Source organism: Tamandua tetradactyla, chromosome 2 (assembly GCF_023851605.1).
Source record: "Tamandua tetradactyla isolate mTamTet1 chromosome 2, mTamTet1.pri, whole genome shotgun sequence".
Taxonomy (NCBI): domain Eukaryota; kingdom Metazoa; phylum Chordata; class Mammalia; order Pilosa; family Myrmecophagidae; genus Tamandua; species Tamandua tetradactyla.
The window spans coordinates 189,022,518-189,037,466 of record NC_135328.1 but is presented as its reverse complement, the minus strand read 5'-3'; the positions used below and the strand labels follow the sequence as shown (position 1 = coordinate 189,037,466).

The 14,949-nt window shown below is 36.8% G+C and overlaps 1 protein-coding gene and 1 non-coding gene across 6 annotated transcripts in view; both read left to right on the top strand.

The window, feature by feature from the left end:
- Nucleotides 1-14,949, top strand: part of THRAP3 (thyroid hormone receptor associated protein 3) — a 99,498-nt gene that overhangs the window by 51,140 nt on the left and 33,409 nt on the right. The gene's annotated exons all lie outside the window — the stretch shown is intronic.
- Nucleotides 8,363-8,488, top strand: LOC143675386 (small nucleolar RNA SNORA40). The gene has a single exon (XR_013171611.1). It is a non-coding gene; the product is annotated as a small nucleolar RNA SNORA40 (small nucleolar RNA).

The window sequence follows — 14,949 nt, the reverse complement described above, 5'->3', positions numbered from 1 at the left end:
TAGGCCCTCTAGGTTTTAGGACTTAGCTGGTCCAGGGATACATCTGGAGGTTGTAGGTTTTGGAGAGTTACCCTAGTACGTGGAATAGTTATATATATATAAGATATATAACTAAATATATATATATATATAAGATAGAAACTTATATATATATAAGATTCATCTGTGGGGGTCACCTCTCATGCCACCAGGGAGACTTTAATCCCTGGATGTCATGTCCACATAGTGGGGAGGGCAATGCCTTCACTTACAGAGTTGGACTTAGAGAGAGTGAAGCACATCTGAGCAACAAAAGAGGTCTTCCAGAAGTAACTCTTAGGCATATCTATAGTATATAGCATACTCAGCTGCCCACAACAGTAAACCTCAATGTCAGGGGCTTGGTCTATTGATTTGAGTGTCCCTAATGTTTGACACAGTATCAGGGGATTCCCTGATGGTAAAGTTTAATAGTTCCATATTTTTTATCCCATACCTCAAGGGAGTTTGCCAATACTTTTTGATTATCTGCCTAATATACTCTGGGATGTATCCAGGCCTTATATTAAACTATACTGGATTAAAGGTTCTCATTCTTACTCTGAGCTCCCTGTGTTTGGATTGTTTAAATGAGCTATCCAGACGGATTGGATTAGATTATGTGCCACAGAATATTTAGGTTCCAGACTAAATAAATTTTTCTTCCTTTGGTCTCAAAGAATACATGAAGTTCTAAATACAAATAATATCCTCCTTATCCTTGATTCTGAATTACCATAATCCCGACCTGGTCAGCTTTGTTCTTATCTCTAAATACCAGAAAGCAACACTTTAAAAATTGTATATTTCCTTTCCTCTAAACCCGTCTGCAGGTAGTTAGATTCAGGTTCAATTGGCTAGGTGATGGTGCCCTGTTTTGTTGCTGTGGATTTAAATCATCAGCATGTGATTTCACCTATGGCTGATAACATGCATGATCGGCTATAAGAAGTGCCTGCATCAGTGAGTGAGGCTTAAAAGGACAGGTCAGAAGAGAGCTTCAGGGGGTTGCAAGGGTAGTTCAGTGGTAGAATTCTTGCCGGCCATGTGGGAGACCCAAGTTTGATTCCTGGTCCATGTGCTTCCCCCCCCAAAAAAAAAACAAAAAAAAATAAACAACAAAAAAGTTTCAACATATTGTGTTGCAGTAACAGGATACTCACATGGAAAACTAATGAAATGTGACCCTGCTGTACAGCATACAAAAAAAAAGAGAGAGAGAGAGAGCAAGCTCAGCAGCTCAGACCCAGACCATGGAGTTACAGAAAGGAATTGCCCCAAGAAAAGCAGTTTGAGCCCAGAAGCTAGGAGGGAGAGCCAGCAAATGTTGTTTTGTACCTTCCCACATTAGTAAATTTGTAACTAAAGAAATCCCCTTTATAAAAGCCTATCCCTTTCTGGTGTCTTGCGTTTTGGCAGCTTTAGCATACCTAAAGCAGAGTTTGGTACCAGAAGAATAGGATGCTCCTGCATTTGCAAATACCAAACCTGTTGGAATACCTTTTTTTAAATCCTGAAATGGGGAGGGAATCGAGCAGAGTTCACCATGTGCCTTCTTCTGTGACAGAGAAAACCAGAGGGAAGCTAACTTCCTCCAAAGAACTATAAATTTGTAATTAAATAAGACCCCTTTATAAAATCCAGTTCATTTTTTTGTGTATAGCATTCTGGCAATCTTGGCAAACTAAAACACCCTCCTAGTATTGCATCCTGTGTTTGTAAAGCCCAACTTACTACCTATATTAATTCCTTATCTAGGAAACCTTAGAAGTTAATAATTTGTCCAATATTATTGTCCACAATTTAATAAATAAGTCAACTAAATCCAGAGATTACTTTCTTAAAAAAATTGAATATACTGTTTTCTATGAATATATTTAAAAATCCAGCTGTCTTAAGACTTCCATATGCTTTAATTTCTGATTGGGGTGATAAAGAATGAATACAGGTCTTTCCTAGAAAACTTTTGTTATTATGATCTTAAATTGTTATTTATGTAATATTTTCTTTGGTGTTAAAAATATTAGATAGAAAAGAGGTTTATGAAACTCTGATTGCTGTATAGAAATTAGTCTTGAAATAATCAGTGCCCTTCCACATGCTGTATCCTGTGCCCTTATGAAAAAATACATATATCATTTCTTTTTCCTACTTATCCATGTTATTGAGAAGTCATGTGGTCCTGTTCTTTTAAAAAGTGAAAAACGGATGTTTTGGAGTTTGTTCTGTCATCTGGATAAGAGACTAATTCACTCACTGAAAAGCAGGAAGGAAATGTGACCTCTTGTCTTTGTGCTAGGAATAACAGTGGGCTTATCCATAGCTTATCCATATGCATATTTAAAAAAAAATCTGAGTAATTATCGTAAAGCCTGTTTGTACGATATAGTCCTGAACTCTTAATATCAGGCTTTTCAGGTAAATTGGCTACTTTTTTTTTTAATTATGAAAGTAACATATACAAAGAAGCAATAAATTTCAACGCATAACCCAACAATTAGTTATAGAATAGATTTCAGAGTTTGGTATAGGTTGCAGTTCCACAATTTTACATTTTTCCTTCTAGCTTCTCCAAGGCACTGGAGACTAAAAGAAATGTCGATATGATAATTCATCAGTCATACTCATTTATTAAATCCTATCTTCTCTGTTATAACTCCGCTTTTTTCTTTGATTTTTCTCCCAGTCTTTAGCAGTATTTGAGTTATGTTCAATCTGACTTTTTTGTGTTTGAAAGGGCTGTCGATACTATGGGATAGGGGGATGAAACTAGTTGATATTCTGGAGAAGCTCTTAGGTTTCAGGACTTTTCTGGCCTAGGAACCAATTTGGAGGTTGTAGGTTTCTGGAAAGTAATCATAGTGCATGGAATCTTAGTAGAATATCAGGTAAAGCCCTAGGTGTTCTTTAGGGTTGACAAGCATGGCTTTGGTGGGGGTTTGGCAAACCATGATAAATGGCAACATCTAGCTGAAGCTTGTGTAAGAGTAGCCTCTAGAGTAGTCCCTCAACTCTATTTGAATTCTCTCAGGCACTGATAGCTTATTTGCTGCAATTTTCCCCCCCCTTTTGGTCAGAAAGGCATTGTCAATCCCACTGTACCAGGGCCAGGTTTGTACCTATTAGTCATATCCCATGTTGCTAGGGAAACTTTCACCCCTTGGATGTCGTATCACACATAGTGGGGAAGGTAATGATTTTACTTGCAAAGTTGGGCTTAGAGAGAGAGGGGTCACATATGAGCAACAAAAGGGGTCCTCTGAAAGTAACTCTTAGGTATACTGTAGGTAGGTTTAGCTTCTCTGCTACATAAATAGGCTTCACAAGAGCAAGCCTCAAAATCAAGGGTTTGGCCTATTGACTTGGGAGTCCCTAATGTTTGAGACAGTATTAGGGGTTTCCCTGGTGGTAAAGCTTAATATTTCCCATTTTTTTTCCTGGTCCTCAAAGGACTTGCCAATATATATATATTTTTTTTGGTATTCTATATGGCTGGGTCACATTTCATTACTTTTCCACGTGATATCTTGTTATTGCAGGATCAGTTGTTTAATTTTTGTTTGTTTGCTTTTTTGGGAAATACATGCATGAGGAATTGAACCCGGGTCTCCCATATGACAGGCGAGAATTCTACCACTGAAACACCCTTGCATCTTCTGCCAGTACTTTTTAATTATCTGCTTGGCATACTCTGGGATATTAAATTAAGCTGTACGTAATTATAATCCCTCATTCCCATTCTGGGTTCCATGTGTTTGGGTTGTTTACATGAGCTGTCAGATTGAGTTAGATTATGAGCTACAGAAAATTTGAGTTTTGAACAAAATAAATCCCTCTTTCTTTGGGTCTCATACAGTAGGTGAAGTTCTAAAATTCAGATAATGTCTACCTTTATCCTGTGTTTTGAATTACCTTAGTCCTGATCTGATCAACTTTGTTCTTATCTCTAATTGAAGTTTGACCTCTTTTTCGGTTTCTTTAACAGTTTTTGTATGTAGCAATGCTGACTTTCAAAGCTGCAGAACTCCAGCTCTGAGTCTTAGGTGTCACACAGTACCCAAAGTTCCAAGGTAATGCCAGGTTATACATATATAGCACAGCATCTCAAAATCTGGATTATAGTTCTGGACTAAATGTGACTGCTGTAATACCTTACAATCTAGGCCCCATCTTTGTGTATATATATATTTTATTGACAAAACATAATGAACATGAACATTCTTAATATATGAACATTCTGTTCTTGGTATGTAATCAGTGACTTATAATATCACGTAGTTGTATATTCATCACCGTGATCATTGCCATGATCATAACCCTTACCCCTCCCTCTCATTGGCCACTAGTATTTCCATCTACCCCATATATTTTAACATTTGTTCCCTCTATTGTTTATTTACTTTTTTTTTTTTTTTTGGCTTTTCAAAAGGGGAATTTAATAAGTTGCTCGTTTACAGTTCTAAGGCTGAGAAAATGTCCCAATTAAAACAAGTCTGTAGAAATGTCTAATCAAAGGCATCCAGGGAAAGATACCTTGGTTCAAGAAGGCCGATGAAGTTCAGGGTTTCTCTCTCAAGTGAGAAGGCACATGGCGAACACAGTCAGGGCTTCTCTCTTGGCTGGACAGGCACGTGGCGAATACGGTGTCATCTGCTAGCTTGGTCTCCTGGCTTCCTGTTTCATGAAGCTCCCCGGGAGGCGTTTTCCTTCTTCATCTCCAAAGGTCGCTGGCTGGTGGACTCTCTGCTTCATGGTGCTGCAGCATTCTCTGCTCTCTCTCTGAGTCTCTCTGTTTATTTACTTTTAATCCATATGTTTTACTCATCTGTACATACCGTAGATAAAAGGGAAATCAGTCAGAAGGTTTTCACAATCACACAGTCACACTGAGAAAGCTATATCATTATACAATCATCTTCAAGAAACATGGCTACTGGAACACAGGTCTACAGTTTCAGGCACTTCCATCTAGCCACTCTAATACACCATAAACTAAAAAGGGGGTATCTATATAATGTATAAGAATAACCTCCAGAATAACTTCTTGACTCTGAAGTCTCTCAGCCACTGACATTTTATTTTGTCTCTCTTCCGCCTTTCAGTCACTCCCTTGATGTTGAGTCCTAGCTCATTCTAGAATATCTGTCCCACGTTGCCAGGGAAGTTAACACCCCTGGGAGTCATGTCCCACGTAGAGAGAGGGGGAGGGCAGTGAGTTTGCTTGCTGTATTGTAGGCTTTATCTTTTTTAAAGTATTTTCTAAGTAAGACCATATAATATTTGCTCTTTTGTTCCTGGCTTATTTTGCACCACATAAAGGCCCCCAGGTTCATTTACATTGTTGCATGCCTCATGGATCCCTTCCTTTCTGTAACAGCACAGTGTTATATCATTTGTCTATACCACAGTTTGCCATTCTTTTTCTCAGTCAGTGTATCCTTTAGCCATCTCTATCCATTGGGCATCAGGTATAATGTCCAAAGTCAATAATCCGTGTATCAGTTTATCCTCACCTAGTGGTTTAATCATCAGCACTCTCAGTTTTAGACAATTTTCATTGCTCCCAAGAGTGAAATAACCGATAAGCATACCCTCACCAAATAGAAAATCCAAACCTCCCCTTTAACTCTTGTCCTTCCTCAAAATCATTTACCCCTTGTATTGCTGTGGTACTGTTACTGTCTTTTGGCTAGTTTTTAAAAAGAATAGAATATGATGTGGATCTTAAACAATTTCTTCTGTGATGAATTTCAGAGTTGATTGGAAATGGGGAGAGGATTCTCTTTTGGAAACAAAAAGTTTAATCCTTACCACTGAATTCCAGTTTTAGGACATGGCTGAAGTGTAGTGATGAGGACTATCTTGCTCAGTTTGTTCAAACTTTGTCTTGTTGGTGATAGAGCTAGTACAAATCATCATTTTATGAATGAAACAACAGGCCTAGAGAGGTGAAAACAGTTGCCCCAAAAAAGGTTTATAAAGAACATAGGTTTAGATCTGATCGATTTTTCTCATTTAAGTGGCCTGCACACTTGGATGGTGCAGTTATTTTTCCTTTCAGTCTTTCATTGCCCACCAGTGGCAATGAAAAGAGATCAGACTGCCTTCCCCCTAGGACCTTGATATTTGGGTGGGGGAGGGGAGGGGAGAATCAGGTAATTCCCAATAGCCGAACAGGAAGGAGCGCAGCATCTGTTGTTTATTAGTTGTTGACAGACGCTTGGGCATGGTAGGAATCTGGAAAAGCATTCTTTTCTGAGGTAGGATGGGCCCTTTGCTGGATGGACAGGAGCCTATAGTCCCTTTATCCATTCACAGAATACAGGGCATCTGGTGACTTTTGGAGAGTGAACAGGTCCAGATGCAGAACAGGACCAGTGCAGTGTAGGTCTCAGTTGCATTGGAGAGCCCGAAGTGCGTATCAGTACTGTTAGAAATTTAAAAATTTCCCTCAAGTTTGAAGTGGCAACAAAATGTTGTGGGTTTTTTTTTTTTTTTTTTTGGCTTATGCAGTTTAGTTTGACATGTCTTTGTGACCAGTAACCTAGTGCTCCTGTTTGCTATCCAAAGTATTAGGGATAGAAATGGAAGAACAGAGAATGGTGTTTTTCCTGAGGACCATGAACTGGCTCAGTATTTCCCATACTGGCAGTATTCGTGACCTAGGGGGAAAAAAGCTGTATTATTATTACAAATAATCTATGTGAAAATTTGTATGAGGCTTGCCATTCTTTAATTGCTATACTTTACTTGAGATCTTACCCTCAGGGAAGGTTCTTTTTTTGTCTAGGTATTTTATTTTATTTTTTTTTATTTTGTGAAACATATCCACATACAAACACAAGCATTCTTACCATATGATCATTCCATTCTTGTTATGTAATCAATAACTTACAATATTATCACATAGTTGTATATTCATCATCATGATCATTTCTTAGAACATTTGCATCAATTCAGAAAAAGAAATAAAAAGAAAACAAAAAAATTCATACATACCATACCCCTTACCCCTCCCTTTCGTTGATCACTAGCATTTCAATCTATTAAATTTATTTTAACATTTGTTCCCCTATTATTTATTTTTGATCCAATAGTTTCACTCATCTGTCGATGAAGTAATAAAAGGAGCATCAGACACAAGGTTTTCACAATTGCATGGCCACATTGTGAAAGCTGTATCATTATACAATCATCTTCAAGAAACATGGCTACTGGAACATAGCTCTACATTTTCTCAGGGAAACTTAATGTCTGCTTAGATAAATTATCCATATACCCAGCACAACTTAACACTCTTTTTATGTAGTGAATACAATACACAGAAATGGACCTTTTGTCTTTTCAGTTACCCTGAGGCAAGAACCGTGGTCCAGGTGCTATACACTGCCATCCTTCCACCTTTCCTGTTTCTGAACACCAAGGGCTCCCTGTGCTGCATTGTTCCTGGGAAGCTGAGCTGGTTCTTCCTTAGTATTCTCTTTCTAGCCCAACAACTATAGGGAGATGGTTGAGAGTTTGTTTTGTAGACAGTTGCATTGTTAGGATACATGAACTAAAATATGTCCTTTCTCTAATAAAGTATTATTTTCAAGGAAGTTGTTAGTAATATTAGAATAGAAACACATTGGAAAAGTTGGAATGTTGGATATTTCCCCAAATGTCAAATAGTTGAAGTGAGGTGAGTTTTTATAGTTGATTTAAGGCTCCATAGAATTAAAAGCCTTAGATATTGCTAATCTGTAGTTTATTAATGCATATTTTGTCCCCTCATAACATTTTCTCAGCTGTTATTGAGTATTCACACTTCTAAAAACAAAACACACAGCCCACAATGGAAATGGTATTTTGGACTATTAATGTCCTGTAATTGGAAAATAGTTCAAGGTTGGTTGCACTTTAGAATTTACTTTAAATGTATTGAAGCTGAAATTAGAGTGATTGTTATTTTCTAATGAATGACTCATTTTAAGCAAGTAGAGGTGAGCCTTTTGTGGGCCCCCCTACATTGTATTGTATGTTTGGTTTCTTTTTATAAGGAACCTATGGGCTTCTTTTTTTTTTTTTTTTTTTTAGGAGAAAGGCATGGGAAAGGAACTGCAGAGATTGTATCCACCCACACTTGTCAGAATTTTGACCATGAAAAGCGCCTGCCTGCAGAGTGTTGATAATTTTTGAAGTTGGTTGATTGGTACATTTGGGTTCCTTATATACTATATATACTTTTTATTTTTTGTGTGCGTTTGAACACTTTCATAATACAGATATTTTTATAATGTTAGAGCCTAGTTGACTATGAAGTTGGCCCTTAAACCTCTTTAGAATCATAACAGAGCAAATGAATAGCACTTAGATGGTTTTGTTTAATTTGTAGACATAGACCCATAGACAGGTGCAAAAAATAAGTCCTCTTGTGCAACCCAGAATTCATTGTTCAGTAAGAGCTTTGGTACAGATGAGAAGGGACGTACATGATGCCTTGGACAGCTTAAGGTTTGGGGGTATTGATTAACCATAAAGGTTAGTTGTAAGTTGGTAGAAGAATTAACAAGTTTCAATCATAAGGGAAATCTTACTTGTGTTAATTTACCATTCTAATTTTAATGTTAACATAACACATAAAAATGGCCTTTTTTTCCCAGGGTTTTATCTTAGAACCTGATGTGTGGAGTTTCAGGTATTGGCGTATCTCACAAATCTTGACTTTTCTTGGGTGTGGTAACTTTTAGTAGTGAATAAGATATGAATTCATGATCAGAGGTTGCCTGAAATTGAGAACCATGCATAACTATCTATTCTGGTTTTAAAGACCCCAAAGTGAATAATTCGAAGAAATTTAGGTCCTGAGAATTTTATGTAAGAAAGGTTTTTTTTTTTTTAACTTTTTTTTATTGTATAGTATAACATATATAAAGCAAAGAAATAAAAAGCCAATCGTTTTCAAAGTGTTCTTCAACAAGTAGTTACAGGACAGATCCCAGAGTTTGTGATGAGATACCATACAATCCTGTCAGATTTTTCCTTTTAGGTGCTTCAGAATATAGGAGGCTAGAGGGCTTAAATATTTTTTTTATCATCACAGTGAACTTTTTTTCCTTCTTTTTTTTGTGAAAAATAACATATATGCAAAAAAGCTATAAATTTCAATTTATAGCACCCACAGTTAGAACATATTTCAGAGTTTGACATGGGTTATAATTTCACAATTTTAGGTTTTTACTTCTAGCTGCTCTAAAATACTGGAGAGTAAAAGTTATCAATTTAATGATTTAGCTTTCATATTTATTTGTTAAATCCTATCTTTTCTGTATAACTCCGTCATCACCTTTGATCTTTCCATCCCTCTCTTTAGGGGTGTTTGGGCTATGGCCATTCTAAATTTTTCATATACGAAGGGTCTGTCACTAATGTGGGGTAAGGAGATGGAACTATCTGATGTTCTAGGGAAACTGGGCTAGGTTTCAGGACTTATCTGGCTCAGGAACCCATGTGGAGGTTGTGGGTTTCTCGCAAGTTACTCTAGTGCATGGAACCCTTGTGGAATCTTATATATTGCCCTAGGTGTTCTTTAGGATTGGTTGGAATGGTCCGGGTTGGGGGTTGGCAGGTTATGATAGGTAGCAAGGACTAACTGCAGCTTGTGTAAGAGCAACCTCCAGATTAGCCTCTCGACTCTATTTGAACTCTCTCTGGCACTGATGCTTTATTAATTACACTTCTTTCCCCCCTTTAGGTCAGGATGAAATTGTTGATCCCACGGTGCTATGTCTGGATTCGTCCCTGGGAGTCCTCTCCCATGTTGCCAGGGAGACTTTCACCCCTGGATGTCATGTCCCACATAGGGGAGTGGGCAATGATTTCACTTGCAGAGTTGGGCTTAGAAAGACTGAGGTTACATGTGAGCAACAGCAGAGTTCCTCCAGAAGTAACTCGTAGGCATGCTTATAGTTAGGCTAAGCTTCTCCGCCACCTATATAAGCTTCACAAGAGTAAGCCTCCTGATCGAGGGCATGGCCTGTTGATTTGGGTGTCCCTAAAGTTTGACACAGTATCAGGGGATTCCCTGATTGTAAAGTTTAATAGTTCCATATTTTTCTTCCATCGCTCAGGGGACTTTGCCAATACTTTTTGATTATCTGCGTAACGTACTCTAGGATGTATCCAGGCATTACAGTAACCTAAAAGGACCTCTTTCTTATTCTGTACTCCCTGTGTTTCAGTTGTTCAAATGAGCTATATGGATAGGTTGAATTATATGTAGGAAAGTTTTGAAGTACAGCATCAGCATGTCCATATGTGAGTAGAAATGAAAAGAAACCCATTTAAAAGAACCGTGACAAGGCTGGCTAACAACATTTGTGGATTATTTTTTAAAAAGGGGTATCTTGAAGATAAGTCTTGTCTTAAGCTTCAGAGGCACTAAGGTGACTTTGGGCAGTGGAATGAATGGATCATGTCAGACTCCTTAAATAAAAATTTATGGACCAATAAAAATAAATAATAGGGGGAACAAATGTTAAAATAAATTCAGTTTGAAATAGTGGTAAATGAAAGCGAGGGGTAAGGGGTATGGTATGTGTAGTCTTTTTTTCTCTATTATCATTTTATTTCTTTTTCTGTTGTCTTTTTATTTCTTTTTCTAAATCGATGCAAATGTTCTGTTGTCTTTTTATTTCTTTTTCTAAATCGATGCAAATGTTCTGTTGTCTTTTTATTTCTCTTTCTAAATCGATGCAAATGTACTAAGAAATGATGAATATGCAACTATGTGATGATATTAAGAATTACTGATTGTATATGTAGAATGGAATGATATGTAAATGTTTTGTTAATTTTTTTTTAATTAATAAAAAAAGTTTAAAAAAAATTTATGGACCAGGGCTAGGTCTTATGGAAATTACTGTTTTAGATTTTCTTAATGTCTGTGCAGAAGGTAGATAGATGTTTGGTTCTGTGTTGAAGATAAGGAAATCAAGATGTTTAACTTAATGTAAAAGTTTTTTTTTAGATTAAGGGGGGTAAATCACCTGTAAAATCACTGACTAAAGAAATAAAAAGTTATATAAAGAGAGAAGTAAGTGCTTCCACCGTGTCTGCTCCATCTGGTATCCCACCCCACTCCTGCCCTTTTGCAGTTCATATCTTCCTTCCTGCTCCACAGAGGTGTTGGCTGGTAACAGTTTGCTGCATTCACTTATCTAGGTATGTCTTAACACACGTCTTTGCCTACATATTCCACAGAATTTAATATTTAACATTTAAGAATTTTAGTATTAAATCCAGAATAATTTTGATTTTATGATATTGCAAATTTTTGTTATGTCTTTAAATTATTTAAGCAGTAAAATTGCCATTATCCCCAAAGAACCTTCCCCTTTTGGGGGGGGATGCTTAATTAATATGTGGGTATACATTTTCTGTAAATATTGAGACTTGAGAATTAAAATATTTACATGTCTGTCTAGAGAACCACTTAGTAGAGTAAATATCAGGATATGGATGGGCTGTGAAGCCTTAGCAAAGTATTAGGAGCCTAGAGATATCCACAGCTGCTCTTGAGTCTCTTTCCCTTCCTCTTATACTCTGGAGAAGACAGTCTCCTGAGAAAAGCATAAAATAATAAAAATGTTTAATATTTCACCTTAGTTCTGCTTTCCTATCCCTAACTATCCACCCAAAATTATATAGAAGCAAAAACCAGGTTCACAGCTTTATCTAAAATCCTTTATGAATGATGGATTTCTTGCTTGATATTTTTGGGTCTGTGTTTTCTTCATTTCAGTTTGTCTGTCTCTTGTTTAAGAATTGTCTACTTGCCTTTAGTGATTGTTGAAAGCATGGAAATCTTTACTTTTCTTGGTGGCCCTTGGCGTTTTATTCTAACCTGGCCCTAATAAATGAAACATGAGTGTCTCCCTAATACTTAGATCAGTTTGGCTAGCTCTACCTTTAAGTAAGACTAGGGACAAGATTGGTTTCATCCTCCAGTTTAGTAGGAGGTATTAGGGCTTTGGTACATACTTTATTCCTAGACTGTATTGTTAATATTTGATCAACTGATCTTCTGTTATTCCTGTTTATATGATGAAGAGAATGAAGAGTGAAGACGAATTTTAAAAGAGCCTGTTTATTCAGTTAGCAAATACCGATTGTCTACTACATGACCAAACACTGTAAGGCACTGGAGATAAAATAGAAGCAAGTCAGATATGGTCCCTGCTGGGTTCATTTTGTACCCTCCTGGGTTTGGTATTTTGAATTGTTCACTGTATTTGGTAGGACTTTTGTGCTACCCAACAATCATCAAATGTGTCTTCTAGTTTGAAAAAGTGTGCTGTCCTCTTTTTTTCCATTCTCTTAAGATCCATAAAAAGGGAGACTAATCTTGAAACCCATTTTAAAGGCTGGTGTTAAGAGAGATAATATTGAAAGCCAATTGATGTAATATACCAATATCAAAAGAATAAAGGACCAAAACTGCATGAACATCTCCATAGACATAGTAAAACCATTTGACAAAATCCAACGCTCTTTAAACATTCAACGAACTCAGAATAGAAGGGAATTTCCTCAACCTGATAAAGAGCATCTATAAAAAGTCCACAATTAACGTCATACTTAATAGTGAAAGGCTGTATGTTTTCTCCTTAAGATTCGTAACCAAGACAAAGATGTCTATCCTTACCACTTCTGTTCTATATACTGCAAGCTTTAGCCAGGACAATTAGGTAAGAAGAATGAAACAAAAAGGCATTCAGATTGCAAAACAAGAAATAAAACTATTTGCAAGTGACATGATCTTATAGAGAAAATCCTGAGGAATCCACTAAAAACTATTAGAACTAATACATGAATTCAGCAAGGTTGCAGGATACAAGATGAATATTTTTAGAAACCAGTTGTGTTTCTATACACTAGCAGTGAAAAATCCCAAAATGAAGCTAAGAAAACAGTTCCACTTCCAGCAGTATCAAAAAAAAAAATCCAAAAAAACTTAGGAGTAAAGTAGAAAATAGCCATTAAAACTTGTACTCTGAAAACTTCAAAACACTGTGGAAAGACATCCCAGATTCATGGCCATGGGCAGCGTAAAAATTCTTTTTCTTGGCTAATTTTTAGTTTTGCATTCTATGATCCACCTATTGCTGGGTACGTATTTTTCTTTAGATAAATGGTGTAGGTCATTAGATCAGCCTACCTTCTCCTTCCCTGAACTTTGAGAAAATGAAAGTTCTTATGCTTCAATTTCCTCTTTTCAGCCTTAATTAATTACTTAAAAACTCTTGTTTACAAACTTATGTCATAGCTGTGCTACACGTTTCAATATTTCTCCATATCCTACGGTATTTACCTCTTAAATCAGGGACTTCCCTAAGAAGATTATAAGTCTTATGCTGAGTTTTTGTATTTCTTTTTGGAGGATTGTTTTTGGAGACGATTTCCATAGGTGATTGTTCTTATCTATTGTTGTGACCATTAGTTTTGATTTAGGCAGTGATTTTTATTGACCATAACCTGAAATTCTCTAGGCTTAGATCTTCCTTGGATTCTCTAGCTCAAATTACACTCAATAAATGCCGTTCCTTTGTGGCATTCCTTTGAATTAACACTTGGCTTTTGTGTTAGTAGGCTGTGGAATAAGACTTGGTAGGGAAGCTTCATGATGTTGATTCATTCTAATAACCTAAGAAAATAAGATGTATGATTTATTGCTGCAGGGAAGCAACTGGTGGATAAGAAAGAACCTTGTGTTTAGTAGAATATCCAGTACTTTGTTTTGTCTTAAATTGATTTTAATATAAACATTGAAATGAGTTAACATGAGAGGTACTCTGAGTTATGTTCTTTAAGGTACATCAAGATCTCTTGAAGAAGTTGAGTATCCTGTGGGACAGTAAATTTGGAATTAATGAGAATGAGGAGAAAAATGTAGTTTTGTCCAGCAAAGCACTGCAGATGTTAAATTACAACAGTGGAGAATGATGGTGTAAACATGACTGAACACGGTGCTGCTACTAAAAGGAATGAAGTTGTGAGGCATGCAACTATGTGAATGAACCTGTGGGACATTTTGTGAGGCAAAATAAGCCAGAAACAAAAGAGGAAATATTATATTATCTCATTTAGAAAATACTTATAAGAAAGCTGGGGCCTAGATTTTAAGTTCTTACAGCAGTCACATTTAGTCCGGAGTGGTAATTGTTATTTGTGAATTTTGAGGGGCTGTTTTATATATGTATAATTTGGTATTTAGAAGTAAGAATAAAGCCATTCAGGTCAGAATTAAGGTAGTTCAGAATACAGAGGGTGAGGAAGACATTGCCTGTATTTTAGAACTTCACCTACTCTTTGAGACCAAAGGAAGAAAGTTTTATTATGTCCAGAACCTAGGTTTTCTCCCACACCGGAGCCCAGAATAAGAATGAGTGCCTTTAATCCTATATAGTTTATATAATACCTGGATACATCCCAAAGTATATTAAGCAGATAATAAAGATGTGTTGGCAAAATCCCTTGAGGGATGGGAGAAAAATTGTGAAACTATTAATTTTTATCACCGGGGAAACCCCTGATAACCGTGCCAAACATTAGGGACACTCAAATCAATAGGCGAAGCCCTTGATCTTAAAACTTCTTCTTATGAAGCCTATGTATGTAGTAGAGAAGCTTAGCCTACCTATAGGTATGCCTAGTAGTTATTTCTAAAGGACCTCTTTTGTTGCTCAGATGTTGCCTTACTCTCTTTAAGCCCAATTCTGCAAATGAAAGCATTGCCCTTCCCCCTACATGGGACATGACATCCAGGGAGGAAAGTCTCTCTGGTGGTATGAGAGATGACCCCCAGGGATGAGCCTGGCCCTGGCACCATGGGATCAACAATTCCTTCCTGACCAAAAGGGGGAAAAGAAGTGTTAACAAATAGGATATTAG